The following is a 15,634-nucleotide window of genomic DNA, read 5'->3' on the forward strand; positions in this document are numbered from 1 at the left end:
TCTTCATGCGGAATGCAAATGTGATAACGCATCTCAATCAAAGCAAGATAGATTTCTTATTGGTGAAGGAGGCCAAAGTAGAAATGATTCTTTATGCGAGTCTTCTGCCTGGAAGTAAAATTTTTGGAATGAGAAAATCCGACACTATGTGACTTAATAAGCGACATTTCTCGATTTCGTGACTTAATAAGCGAACGATTCTTGATGAGTTTACTTTTCCCAATTAAAAATACATTTCTTTTTCTTTCTAAATGTATGCTAAAATCAGTCTGTTTTCACTTGTTTTGTAGAGAAGGAATTGGGTGATCGATTCTTTATTCGCTTTCTGATCTCCTTAAACTTGTCTTTATCTAATTATTGTTGCTTCAGAATAAATGAAAATTTAGAATTTATTTAATGCGTAAATAACAAATGAATTATAACTGTTAGCGTAACATGTGCAGATGATATTTCTTTTAAATACATAGAAGCATAAACTTCTTATGTTGCAGAAAATTTCATAAAATCATTTTAGTTTATCTGAGAATTTCAAATATCGCTTACGTATTCTAGAAGTCAGAATATGCATTAAACCGCAAACAGGTATATAACTCATTTCACTTGAAGTGCATTTGCACGACTGAATAGAGCTTCCAAATGTTCATTATATTCTGTAAATAGGATCCATTTACTTTTTGTTTGTAAAGATGGTATTTTGTAGTCTCTTACTTCCTAATACTGATGAATTCTGAAATGGGCGATAAAAAACACCGTTTTAGTATTTTCAGAATTTTAACATCAATGAATCGATTTATTTAATTCATTTAATATCATTACACAATTGTTAATTTTAGGAAAATAGATTCCGTGAATATAAAAATATGAAAAGAAATTATAAGTTAAAGGCTAAAAAGATGAAAAGAATTAAAATAAATTATATTTTTTATTTTCACTCATAAAAGTATGCTTTAAGCCTGTGTACTTTAAGTACCTGTTTTTATTAAATTTATTTATTTTTTTAACAAATCTGTTTCTAAGTAAATGTTATTTCCTAACATTCTTGAAAAAGAGTAAAATAATATATAAAATTGTCTTTTCAACGGACAATGAAAAACAGTATTTGGCTGTTGCTTTAATCTGAATTCCCATTCTATCTAATATAACTAATAACGATGATGGAAGATAGGGTTTATATTCTTTCACAAAGAATTGCATTCCTATTAAGGATAAGATACTTTCGAAATAATATATAGTCATTTTACTGCTTAAGCATTTCGATTAAAACGTCTTATCCAATTTTGGAATGAAAAAAAAAAAAGGAGCAGCAGTGAATGGGATGCCTCATAGTCATTTCTATTATGTTTCATTGGATGAAAATGCCAAAAAACATGAAATTTATTTTAAAAAGCGGAATTCTTTTTTATTAACAAAAATGAGGAAATCTGATTGGAGAAATTTTTTTCTTTAATCATCCTCTTTGCAAAAATAAGATATTACACATTTATACAAAATGTATAGTATGAAGTGTTTATTTCGATTCCCTTTGAAATAGGATACTTAAGCGAAATCTGTTCACGTGACTTTCTAAATTCAGCTGCTTTAAAAAATCCTCATCACTTCTAAGCTGAACTTAGTCTTACATGAGAGTGAAATCTCTCGAACAGCGAACATTTTTGAATTTGGCTTTCTTTACGCCAACCCGATTTCATGAACTAATACTCGATATTCTTGAATCTTTCAAAAACGCAATCTTTAATAGTTAACTAGAAATAATTCTTTGAAATAGGTTTCAAGTGAGCAGTCTGTATAAAAAAAAAATTCATTGTTTCGAACTATTGCACTACAATCTGATAAAAATATTTTTCCATTGCTTTCTGGGACAATCTTTTTACATTCTAAGAATAAAACTCCGCAGAATAAAGAAATTTTTCCTCTATGGGAATTTGCGTGTTTGGTAGGAAAAAGAAAGAAACGTTCTTCAAAATGTTTCTAGAAGTAGAGAAAATGTACAGCTCTCCGAGAACAGCAGAGGTGGGGTTAGTCACGCAATTTTGGGTGTAAAAATGACATTTTTCATGTTGTTTTACCTCGATTTCTTCATTTTGCAAATCTCCATATTTGAGATATCGCTGTGGAAAGATAAAGTGTGCATTTGGTGATTAAACATGTGCACTATGAGAAAAACCCGACGTACTTCAACACAAAATATTCAAATGCACATCCATTTAGGATTAAATGAATCTGTTCTGAAACTATTTGACTTTTTTCGAGAAATTGCATATCAAAAAGAAAATGCAAGCTATTTTGAAAGAATTCAGCATTTCACATACAGATATAGCAGTATAAAAATGAAAAATAAAGTGTTCAAAGACAAAGTCTTGAAACATTTCATTCTGCAGTTCAGTTCATTCTACGCATAATCTATTTGATGCATTTTTATTTTGAAAGGGGATAGCTGTAAATTTATCCCCGTTCCAAATATTAAATCCTGTGGTTAAATCATTAATGTTAAAAATTAAAATTTCGTTAGCTTAAGTTTTCCTTCCTTAAAATGACACTCACAATGAATAAATATTTATCACTTAGTCCCTTTTCTTAAATGACACAAATCTCTTCTCAGTGGCAATTTGCACCTCAAAGAGGCGTCCTCTTACACCCGACAAGGGCTATTAGGTTTTAATGTCATATTTAAAGTGGAATCTTTAAACTAGAAATATATCAAAAATTTCTCCTTTTGCACGAATAATTACTTTTAATTTAAGTTAACTTCATAATAAAATGATACAAAATAAACTTGTTAAAATGATTACTATAATGGCATTATAACAACTATCAGACTTGTGTTAAAAAACGTCTGCATATGTGAGAATAATTAAGCTTTAGCGTTTTCGTTTTTCTTAGTAATACAGATTTTTTTATTAAATGATTTCCGAATGACGCATAAAATACAAATTAATTTGATAGTAGTAAATTAGCTCTTTAAAAATACTTAAATGAGTGAATTTATTCACAGACAAAAGTAATTTACAAGAATATTTATTACTTCACCTTCTTTTAAGTATTTTCAAATTCAAGATATTTAATTGAAAGATTTTTTACGTATTACTGGAAGATTTGCTTCTCTGTAAAAAAACTTATTAGGTTTTCCTATGTTTGCATATTGCAGTTAAAGATTTTTGTGCTACTAGTACGGAATTCAATTAGTTCAGAATGGAATTCCAATTTTTTTTTAAACAACAAAATATTTACAACTCCTTTGGAGATCTCCTTTTGGATAAGAGCAATGAAAATGTTAAATATTAGTTAAATTGTGTTTGCTTATAAATTTTTCTATATAACGAAGATATTTTATAGATAACGTTATTAACATTTGAGACATATTTGGTGTAGAGTTGAAGAAACTTTGAAAGATTCTTCGGGCATTAAATGGTGAAGGAAAATGAACAATATCAAGAATACTTATTCAGGAGAAAAGCCCTCGAATGTTATTCAAAATCTGTACACATTTTTATCTATACCCAAATTTGGTATAGTTATTGAAAGTGAAATTATTTAAAGGATTTTATATTACTCAAGTAGTGTTATTTTAAAAAATATATAAAATATTTTTTTTTCTCTAAAGGTATTTTTGACAAAGACTTTTCGGGTAACAATAAAATAGTGAGTTTATTAATCCCGAGTTCTTGCAATTAATTGTATATTTTTACACATTTAATTTTTGAATTAATGAGGCTCAAATTTGAAATTTAATTATAAATATTTATGAACATTATTACATAAAATATGGAAAATTTAATTATTTAAGTTATCGGAAAAAATGATTGTACAGGTAAAGTAGGTTAATTGAATGATTAAAGGCTTTTAAAAATCATTCACTTACATTTAGCTTAATGAAAATCATTGCAAGAAAATGAAGCCCTGCATTGTATTATGTACTAATAGGTTTATTTTATCAAAAACTTGAAAAGCCTTAAAATATAATGGTTCAGTGTTGGGTGATAACTTCTTCAAAAAAAGAATTAAATTTCAAAATGTCATAAAAAGTTACCATGTAAATTCCATTATAATATAAGAAAAATTTAATTCAGCTCTTTTTAAGCATTGTTTTTACATAATTCACCATCTGAGTAGGCGTTTTCAAATATTAAAAACATTTCCCTTTTGTTGCATTTCATTTTTCTTTTTTTGTTGCATCCACTTGGAGAAATCTTATTGCGATCATTGTCATTAAATTTTTTTTAAATTCTTTTAATAAACAAATATTCGATACAAATAATTTGTACTATTTCCCTTCCTCTAATATAAAATTGGTTTGTTTCTCAAATATATGCTCAGTTATTTTAGGAATTTATAATATAAATCAACCACATTTTTTGTAAACACCAATTCGTTTTAATTTGGAAACAAAACGGTACGGAATAAGAAAAGAATACTTATGAACCACTTTTATTCTTGAGCAGAATTTTACAAGCATTCTTATATGCTTGCATATGTACCAAGAGCAATATGCAAAAGTAGAAGATTTCCAGAGAAAGAAGAACCGAGAGAAATAAACCGCCAAAATTTGAAACCAAGTATGTGTAATAATACACCATCCAACAAATTGGGAAATGAACTCTTTTTTTTTTATTTTTCAATCCATATTTTCGACAAGCATTACATCTTTCTTCTTATATAAAGTAAAAAATTAGATTAAAAAGATCTTTTTAGAGCAGTATTTTGGTCCTGTGGCAGAATTGAAACCGTCTTGATGAACAATGTTTTTAATATATTGGATTCAAGACTATTTTTCCAATTATTTCAAGATGAAGATGTTTTTACATGAGACACAGTTGCCCGCGGCAGCATTAAAAATAAATTGTAGACATCACATTTTATATAATGACTTGAAAAGAGTTCTACAAATTTTAAGACTTTTATAAATAAAAGGTAAATAGCCTTTTATAAATACATTTTTAATATTACATTCTTCTGATGTTACAGTGGATATCCCGAAAGCTTTTATATTTGAAACACATTTCTTTCAAACTTAGAAAAAAAATCATCGTTAGTGTGCATTCGTTTTATAAAGAAATGGTATCAATAAATAATTGAGCTTCGCATTCCTTACAGAATTTCTGAATTAGGGACCAACTAAGAAATATTTTCTGAAATAAGAAAATTCCACATCATTGCTTAGTGTATCAGTGACGCTTGTGAATAAATTCGACTAGGCTGTAAAGTTTTTACTGTGCAGTATCTAATATTTCTTGTTTTCAAGCTAAAATGCCAACTTAAGATAGTAGTTAAGTTCTAAAATAAGCACTTTGCACATTCTAGTGCACACAGTATACAAGGAGAAATTATTGAAACAAACAAAAAGTTCGACATCGAGATTTCAATGAATATAAACATTTTGGACTTTCTGAGCTCTACCCCCCCCCCCCAATTTTTAAAATGACGCTTATATATTTCTGAATGTACAGTACAAGTTGCCTAGATAAAATTTGGTACGATGTCTAGAAAGAAAAGTTCTAAATGTAAAATTATAAGTCTGTATCAAGGTCAATTTTGGAAAAGCTCCATCGGCGGAAGTCGTTTTGCTTATCATCTAAATGCAATAATTCCAAAAGACTACCAGCTAAGTGGACAGAATATGATATATAATTTTTGTAGTACGAATAGTTGATTTGCATCAATTTTAGGCCAAATCTATCTAGGAGTCAAATGGATTATAGGAAAACATTTTACCAATATGAAAGCAAGCCGACGTTTTAAATTGGTGGCCTTTTAAATCAATATAATTACTATAAGCATGTACGTGTAGATGTATTTCAATTCTTTTCAATGTATTTAAGCTTTGTGTGTCATCTTTTCCATTTAATTATAGAATTAGAAGAAGTATTCTAATATTGATTTATCATGATAGTAAGAAAAAGTGCTTAAACAATTGTCTAACATTTCTAAAGAAGCATATTTAGATAGTTTGTCTATGAAAGGAAACAATTCAATTCCATTTTGCAAAGATGGAATTTTGTGATTGAATTTTTTCTCACTTCTTGAGGAGCAAATTTTTAAAATTTTGCACATATACGTGTTCTCGAAAGCAAAATAGTATTTTAATATTTTCAGAATTTTATTTTCAAATAATCGATTGAATCCTGATTTTGTACAGATGGTGCCACTTGGTAGAAAATAACATATGATTTCTATAATAATGAATTATAAATTAAAGATTAAAAAAAATCTAAAATTCATTTCAATAATAAAATTTTGTTTTTATCATATTTATTTATTTTAAATGGTTACGTTTGCAGGGTAAGTCGCATTATATTAGTTTCCAATTCGAAGTATATAAAATAACAAATATTATATCTGGTAATATGTTACGAATGCTTAATGTAGAACATCCTATTTTTTTTATCCATCTATATCGTCAGAAAACTGCTATTTTTGGTGGAACGTTCTAGTTACAAAATTTTGAAGTCGTCATCTTAATTCATCGCCACAATTACCCGAATCTTACATTTTCCAATATTTTCTGGGAATAAAAATGGCATGTCTTCGCATTCCTCTGAGTGAAATATTTGATTTGGTGGTTGTAACTCGGCAATAAAAACAGTCTCGAGATGGTCTTTATTTTAACGATATGCAGTATATCCTTGAAATGGCTTACTTCAGAGTCTCTGTCAAAGACGGGATGGGGTTTGCTAAAATCACGAAGAAATTTGATTTACAATTTTGATTGCTTTCGTACTACAAATAGGTAAATTGATTTAGGTTACGTTATTTTGATTTTCTGGACATTATTCGTTTTCATGATTTTGCACAAGACGACATAATACTTTCAATCTATGCTTTCATTGAATAAGCTCTTTGTATGAGAACGGAGAACTGGGGAAAAATTATTTAACATTAGTTTATTTGTTATATATATATATATATATATATATATATATATATATATATATATATATATATATATATATATATATATATATATATATATATATAATACTTTCAATCTATGCTTTCATTGAATAAGCTCTTTGTATGAGAACGGAGAACTGGGGAAAAATTATTTAACATTAGTTTATTTGTTATATATATATATATATATATATATATATATATATATATATATATATATATATATATAATTGCACTTAGGAGAATGACAAAAGTAGCCGAATAGCCAACATTTTTATATTTCTTATTTTATATTCAAGAGTAATATCAGAAATGATAAATTATTAATTATACAGGTCTGCGATGTAAACATTGTCCATAAAGTGGTGTATTTTTATAGCTTCTAGGAAACTATTTAGAATACTTTGGATGCAGTTTTTAATAGTTTATTGGAAAAATAACGAAAAGAATTCCATCACGTACAGTTTTATCCCAAATAGCAATCTATTTTTTGAGAAATTAATATATTTTGGACAAAAAAGGTATTATTTATGAAAGTTCAAAAAATAAAATTTTAACTAAAATGGTAAATTAGTGGATTAAATAACTAAACAAGAGAGAAGAAACTATTCCAATTCAGAACATAGTCTAAAAATCGAATTCTTACTGAATAAATTATCGTATTTATATCATAAATGAGCAGTTTGTGAGGATCCGAAAATGATTTCCTTGTTACTTGGTCAGCAGAATGGGCACACGAAATTTTCTTGTGAATAGGACACTCGCGAATGAAAACATTACATTAAAAAAAAATGCCAGTCAAGAAGACTTGTTACTAGAGTCGAAAATATTCAAAGAGAAAATTTAGTTGATTGAAAAAAAACTGTCATTTCCGCAGCTTCACATAAAATTAGGTCTTATGAAAAAATTTGTCAAGGCTTTTACCAAAGGAAGGTGAATGCTTCAAATAACAGTTTCCATATTTTTCCTAATGGAAATGGAAGGAAGGTTTTTGTAAGACAAAGCATGGGGAAAATGTTGTAAGGGAGAATTTTGAGACTAAAATGGAAACAAAAGGAAGAAAAGCCTAGAAATCTTTAATTATTACTAGCCTTCTCTTAAGCAAAAAGGACCCAAACGACAAATCCGTTGTATAAGACATGATAAAAAAAAAAAAGTCAAGTGTTTGAGCTTAAAAGTTAATTTCTCGATTCATACCTTGTTTTTTTTTTTAAATTTTAAATTTTAAAAATTTAGGTGTGCAGTTAATGAGGAGCAAGGTGAAAGATTTCTCCAAGATATAAAAGAGAGGCGATATCAAGGAAAATTACTGCTGGATGTTGCTAAGAGATAATCCCTGCAAAATTCAAAAGAGAAAAAGTGACAAAAGAACTTTTGAGGCAAAAGAAAAACGTTACTGTAAGGACTTGTCACTTTCTACATATACTTAATAATTACGTGAACTATATTATAAATATAATTTATACGGATTTAAAACATAAATTTAAATAAAATGTCAGAATTTAATTGTTCTCTTTCAAATATGCAATCAGTTTGTAAAAAAACTCCTTACGTGATAGAAATAATAGATTTGATTCTTAGAATCAGCACTAAAAATAAAAAAATGTCACTCCTCCAAATGAAAAGAATTTTCAAAACCTTTTTACTGTTATTGTGAGTCCAATTTTATTCAAGAGTCGAACTTTTCTCCAGTATTTGGAATAAGAATGCTTTATGTCTTCTTTGAAAATCAATCCTTTTTCTCTGCATTCATGCATCACAAATTCCGAAAGTATGTTGATATCTGCAACCATTACTAGCATAATGAAAAGAATCGACTTAAAAATATGTTTTTCCAAAACAGTATAGAGTTCAAATTTTAAAGATCAGAAAGCTCAGAGTCACAAAAAGAGAGGGATATTAGAAAGAACTGTTGCAATCAGCATAAAACTTTAGACAGATAAGATATTTGTCTGAAAAAGCTTCTTTTTTCCATTAAAAACTGAGTTCATATTCAATTTTGAAATATTTAAAACAAACAAACACGCAAAGAGTTACACATTAATACTCCAAAGTGTTTCTTTCTAGAAGCAGAAATATTCGTAATGAAATGAAATTGGCTCTTCGGTCAAACTCATTCTCTTATGAAAGAACCAGTGCATATTAGATATTGATCAAAACTTCCTTGGATAAAAGTAATTTTTTTTTCCTTTTCATTTGGATCTCTGCTGGTGAAATTTTTGTTCGCAACAAATATAAGTATGATGGGCCACTGTCTGAGCTGAGATAAAGTAGTTTTTTTTTTTTTTTTTTTTTTTTTTTTGTTTCTGAAAGGCAATTTTTGTCTTTATTTAATGGAACACTGCTTTGGATTGAGTTGTTTTAATTTGTTTTTACATTACAGAAATTTTGCTTATTATTATATTTTTCACTTCCAAATATATCCAGTATTCAAAAACTAAGCATTGCCTTTTAAATAAAGTAAAGAAATAGACAGAGTAGAATTGAAACAAAAATGATTCCTTGTTGTCTAGGGGAGTAATAAGTTAGATCAATATCATTGTTATGAATAATATTAGTCTATTTTATTCATATAAATTGATTCTATAAAATTTTACTTCCATGCAATTTATATTTTGAAGAAATTCCAGGAATTTATTTTATATAAATATGAACAAGCTTTGCTCCCTTCGTTTATTGAGTTACTCTTATTGCTTTTGTAAATATCGACCTATTAGATCTGTTTATGTTCGAATGATTAATCAGAAAAAGTCACGTTTAAAAGACGTGAAGAAATAAATTTTTGAATAGATATCATGTATGATATTTCAAAATAAAGTCAATTTTTTGAACGTATAACTTTTAACCATATGAGTCATCTATTCGAACAATTATTCGACACTATTTGAAATGCGTAATATTTAAAAGACTTCCAAACGAAGATTTTTCAGAATTTTCATTTAATATTTGAACACACAACTTTTAGTAACCTTTTAAGATACTTTTCTCAAAAGAAAATAAGCAAAAAAAAAAAAAAAAAAAAAACAAGTTATAACAAAAAAATTCTTCGCTCTGAATTTGTAGCAATAACATTAATAACAATTTTAAAATCTCTCAGTTATGCTATCGTTTGTAATTATTTTATATATTAAACACTTGTCAAGCCGAATAAAAGAAAATTTATTCCAGAAAGTTCTGTAATATTAAAACTGACTCATAGAAGTGAAAATATGATCCATTTACGGATTCCATAACTCTGCCAGATTTCATGATGAGATGAATTTCTATACTTCTGCCTATATTATAATCATTATAATTATAATTTAATTGAAATTATTGATGTACAGAATGAGGCATTGATTTTCTTTTGTGGAGAGATTCATTTAGAATACCCCTTGTTTAATAACTGCAATGTTCGATTTCGGATTAAATTTCAAGGAAAGTTTAAGCGATTCATTTTCATTGAATTCGGACAATAGTTTCCGTAATCACAAAGCCCAAATCTTGCTTTCACAAGTGAACTTCTTTGAAAATATCCTCATATAAAAGAGTGAAAAATAAATAAAAGAACTTTCTCATTACGAAGAATTCCTTATAAAAATACAAAATAATTTTTTAAAGTGAATCCGAAGAAAAGTCTACTAAGATATTTCTCATACAGCTACCATTGTATATTTGACATGACGATACTTTTGTTAATAGGCAATCCCTATTCAATGTTGCAGTTGGAAAACATCAAAGGATATGACCTTATCCATACTCAAATAGTAAGATTAATTTTAGTTATACAACTCCTAGTACGTGCTGTGTTATGCTTAGCTCTCCTATAATTCTTTCGAAAAAAGTTTCTACGATTTAAACGTTTTTGCTTTGATTTTCACTGAAATCCTCACCAGAATATTATTTGTATAATAAAGACATGATGAAACCAGTCAGTTTATTCACCGATGCATTTGAGTGTAATAAATGGATACCACTGATATCCCTTTCAGTATAAAAGCAATAGCCTGCAAAATATTTCTAAGAGAGGCGGATCACTTTGATAGTATTCTTGTTTCGAGCAAAAATAATTCTTGGAACTAAGATTGCAACTGTCCTCTTTTTATTTTGAGGTCTTCCATTACAACATTAGTATTCTTACATTAAGTTATAATAAGCATCATTTCAAAATAGGCCACTTCTTTTAAGAAAAATAGCATTAAACATTTTTGGAAAGAGGATTAGGAATTACAGGCAAGAAATACAGGCAATTTGATTGAAAAAAATGATTTATGTTTCAAAATGAAATTTATGCAATTGATGGTTGGGCTCAAACTATTTTTCTTCATTACAAGGAATTATGTATATGTGGTTGTTTCAATTTCATACTTTTTTTGAGATAAAAACTGAATATTTTTTATTAGAAAAGAGGCTGAGTATGTAAATTGATTGGATAATGTACACCAGATAATTATTGAAAACGGAATCATGAAAATAATTCAGAATCTAAATCTAACGGTAATACACGAGAAAGGATTTAATTTTACAATAAAATGAGTGTAAAATGTACTGATCAAACTTTTCTCTGATCCCTAATATAGTGAGGGATCAGGGAAGAATGTGATCTTGCTCATAAACGGAATATCTGTGTAGAATCTTTTTTCATCGAATGTTAGATAAAAACCTTTCACCAATGGAATGACAGTAATCGTGAGTACACACAGTGATTATTACATCAGCTTCTTACTTTTGATTGTTTAAAAAAATTAGCAATGGATTTTCTTTTTTACAAATGAATAAAAAGAAAAGAATATTTAAATAAGACTATAAAATCCTCTGATTGAGTGAAATTACTTGAAATTCAAAAAGTTACGTTTCCGGCCACTAGATGGAGTAAGCAGTACGCCAAGTTAGAGATCAATCCAACAGCAATCGATACCTTCTATCGCTCTCATAGTTTTGGGCGATAGATTATGCGCTGGAATGCAGAAAACTTTGCAATTGTGTTTCCAGGATCACTTCTATCATTAAACAGGTCACGTTGAATACTTTAATGTGAATTCAACTAAATAAACTCTGGACATTTGAACGAAGATGATTGGTCAGAAAAATGATGATTTAAGCTGAGACTAATTATTTTATTTATTATTTGCAGACATTGATCAAAATTTTCACGCATAAAATAAATAGGAAAATTTATCACTTTCACATAAAACAAAATCTGAGACCCTTTGGGAAATGAGCAAATTATTTTATGAAAGTTATATAAATATACATATATTTAAAATGTAAATTTTAAGATCTCCGTCTTGTCTAGAATGGAAAAATATTTAGAAAGTTTGATCGAAGAAAGATACAGAAAAGCGTACCAAATATATTTCTGAATTCTTTTCCAAGTAAATAGTTTAATAAATTATTCGAAGCATACATATGATTTATTTTTCTCATGTTAAATTCTGGCACCAATTTTACTGAACTCTTTTGAGATTTCAAATGTTGCACTGCCATTACAAATTTATTTCAACTCTAATCCTTGCTTCATTTTTAGAGGATCAGTCGATTAAAAGAACTGAATTTTAAAAGTTTTTGCTCATTTTAAATTTGATAGAAGCCATTCGGCTAATGAGATAGAAATGAGAGTCACAAAAATTAGAAGCCCAATTCCTTTTGTATTTTTTCTGCGGATTCTTGATTCACAGATACGGCACTTGAGTAGAACTGCTAAAATAAAAACAATAATGGAGAAAAATTCCTAAATTTTTTCATATTAAAACACTATACTTGGATAGTAACCAATAATATGTACGAGACTGATTTTTGTAACTAACAAATGCAAGTTAATGACGTTAGAGAGTCGGAATTGTCCCAAAAATATGTTTTCTTAACAGAAGAGAAGTCTTCAAATTTCTGAAGTAAATTTCTCTCCATTATACTTTGCAAGGAGATTGTTAATACAAGAAAGTTTTTTTTTATTTCATTTATTAAATAAGCATAATTTTATAAACACAAAAATTGTCTTAGTTAACATGGCTGTTTTATTTCATGCATTCATTGAATTCGGTTTAAATAAACCGAATTCCAGATTTTGCCGGATTCATTTGTAATCACTCACTTCTGGATGAACTAGAATACTGAAATTTTATTCAGTCGCAATTTAGTACTTTTAGAACTTAATTATCAGTTAATAAATTTTAATTCAATATAAGTGACATTATTTGTTAGAAAATCGGAGAAAAAGGATTTGAATATTCCATAATATTTATGAAATGACTAAAAAGTGAAAAAAATCAAAAGCTGTTTTCATTACCGCACGAAAAAGTAGAAAATACTATTTTCTTTCAAAAACATGAGAAATAATACATAATTGATGAGGAGGTGTTGAAAACAATCTGAGAAAAAATTCTGAAAGAATCGTGAACACTAAAATCTACTCTTCAAGTGATTCTGTTCAGCGAGAGCATTTGATTCAGTGCTTCTTTCTTTTTCAAATGGATCACGAGATTTTTGACAAAATGCTTTTGTACGTTAACAAAAGAGAGTTTTAAAATTAACTTAATTATTTTTTCCATCACCATTTTATAGATGATAAAATAAATAAAGAAAACATAGTTTCAAATAAAATTTTATTTAATTGTAAATGACGTCAACATTTGGATGTGAAAAGGTTCTTTGAAATAACATAAGAATTAATATCTGAAATGATATATCTGAGATATCATATGTTTCAAACACAATTAAATGAATTTAGAGCGGTTTTTCAGATTTGAAAATATTTATTCCAATGAATTTACGTAAAATAATTATTAGATAAACAAAGAACAATAGAAGTTTTAAAGATTTTTCATAAGAAGATTAAGATTTTGTTTGAAAATAAGAACTAGAAGAGACAAAGCAGAATTCACACTTTTGTTAGAAAGGCAAAAAGCATTCATAATTTATTGTCAATTTTATTTATTTCAAGAGAAGATTGCTAGCATTATCTTTTTAAAAATATATATTCCAAGTGCCAGATTTTATATTTTCAAACGAATTTAAAACTCTTACAGAGCTAGATATTTTGAGATATTTCTGATATCACGATTTTCACATAACAAAGATGAGAAAAATTATATTATTTGCGAATACAGTTTTGTTGATATACGAAAATAATAGTAGGAGAAAACTGCATTATCACCATTTAATAATTTAAATAAAAATATGTTCTATGTTCTAAGTAAAAGCTTAACGTTTTAAATAAACGACACGTTAACAAAATCGACCTACTTTAAGAATTAAATTATTTTAGGATTATCATTACGTTTATAAAGGAAAAATCCATTAATCGTTGTCTATTTTATAAAAGTGAACTAAATTTATTCACTTACAAATGTTTTGAGTTTATCTCGTTGGCATCTTCAATTACGAAAATTTTGTATTTCAAAGTCAAAAGTTAACGTAAAGACGTCTAAAAAAAGTGTCGTTGCATTCTTTTTTCATTCCCTTTTATCCGGTAACATATTGTTAATGTATGCTTTACAAAATTAATCTACATTCAATAATTCCTGAATCATCCAAATGACTCATTCAAGCCCCATAAGATATACATAATTTTTGTAGAATGGTTTGGTAGATACAAGTTATTTTATTTCTTTATCTATCCTGTTCTATTTAACATGATTCATTAGCCTATCATTAGAATCCTCTATTTGAAATTTTGTCGAAGATGCTTGAAAAGGAGCTCATCATACAAAAGTTTTGAAATTGGCAACAAAAGCATATGTTTTCTTTTCAAACTTAATCAAGAATTTCTGTTGCTTTCCATAATTTATATATTTCTGATATTTGTTTAGCATAAAAAGAAAAAAAATGATTAAATATAATGTTTATAGCTGAAAAAGGCGAGTTAATAGCATCTGAGAATGAGATGAAATCACATGTGGCGTCATTTACAGTTCCGTCGATCCATTTTTATTGCCAACTCTTGGAGAATATCTCCGACTAGATTTTACATTCTTATAAATGAACAAAATTTGGATCGATGTTAATTGTATATCGAAGTGTGTAGAGGTGATCAGCCATTTTTGATCAATAATAACCCAAAAAGTGATCCCATTTACCGAATCTTATGAATTATTACTAATAAAAATCGATTTAGTATTTACGATAGCATGTTTTGAAGATTATCTTCCATGTTTGATTCGCATCTGGTTCGATCTTAAATTAGAAGAAGGCTCTTTTCATTCGTCATGGGTCGCATTTCATAAAAAAGTCAGTTGTTCAAAACTGTTTGTTTTTGTCTGTTCATTGCAACATTTTCACTTCATTATCTAAATTTGCTCAACTCATTTGAAATTGTGAAAATCAACCTAGACCTGAAGATAAAGATAGGGATAAAGAACTTTTGTCACTAAAATTGTTTTTTACTCTATTTCCCTAATAACGCTTACAATCTGTTTTCGTTATGTTTTATGCATTATAACAGAGTTGACTCCAATTAGAATTATTTTATAAAATAACACTGATTCAAAGAATTCTTCATTTTGGACGCTTTGGTAAGATAGAGGTTGGTTAATTCTACATTTCATGGAAATTTATTCATTCTTTCGTCTCCCTAGGAAAACTGCATTGCAAATGACAACCATTTCAATATCTATTATAGATAAATTAAGAGCTTTCATATAAGCAGGTATCGGGATGCAAGAAAGTTGGAGAGCACCGGTGACAGTCTTATTTGGCAAACAGCGTGTTTGTGTCTCTGTGTAGAGACAAATATAATGATGGGGTGAGAACCATGTTCAGGGCATCTTTA

General features: G+C 27.9%; 1 protein-coding gene across 5 annotated transcripts in view; it reads right to left on the bottom strand.

Annotated features, from left to right (window-relative positions):
• LOC129958099 (gamma-aminobutyric acid receptor subunit beta-like) overlaps positions 1-15,634 on the bottom strand; it is a 234,984-nt gene that overhangs the window by 100,172 nt on the left and 119,178 nt on the right. The gene's annotated exons all lie outside the window — the stretch shown is intronic.

The sequence above is a fragment of the Argiope bruennichi genome, chromosome X1 (assembly GCF_947563725.1).
Source record: "Argiope bruennichi chromosome X1, qqArgBrue1.1, whole genome shotgun sequence".
In the NCBI taxonomy this organism is placed as follows: Eukaryota; Metazoa; Arthropoda; class Arachnida; order Araneae; family Araneidae; genus Argiope; species Argiope bruennichi.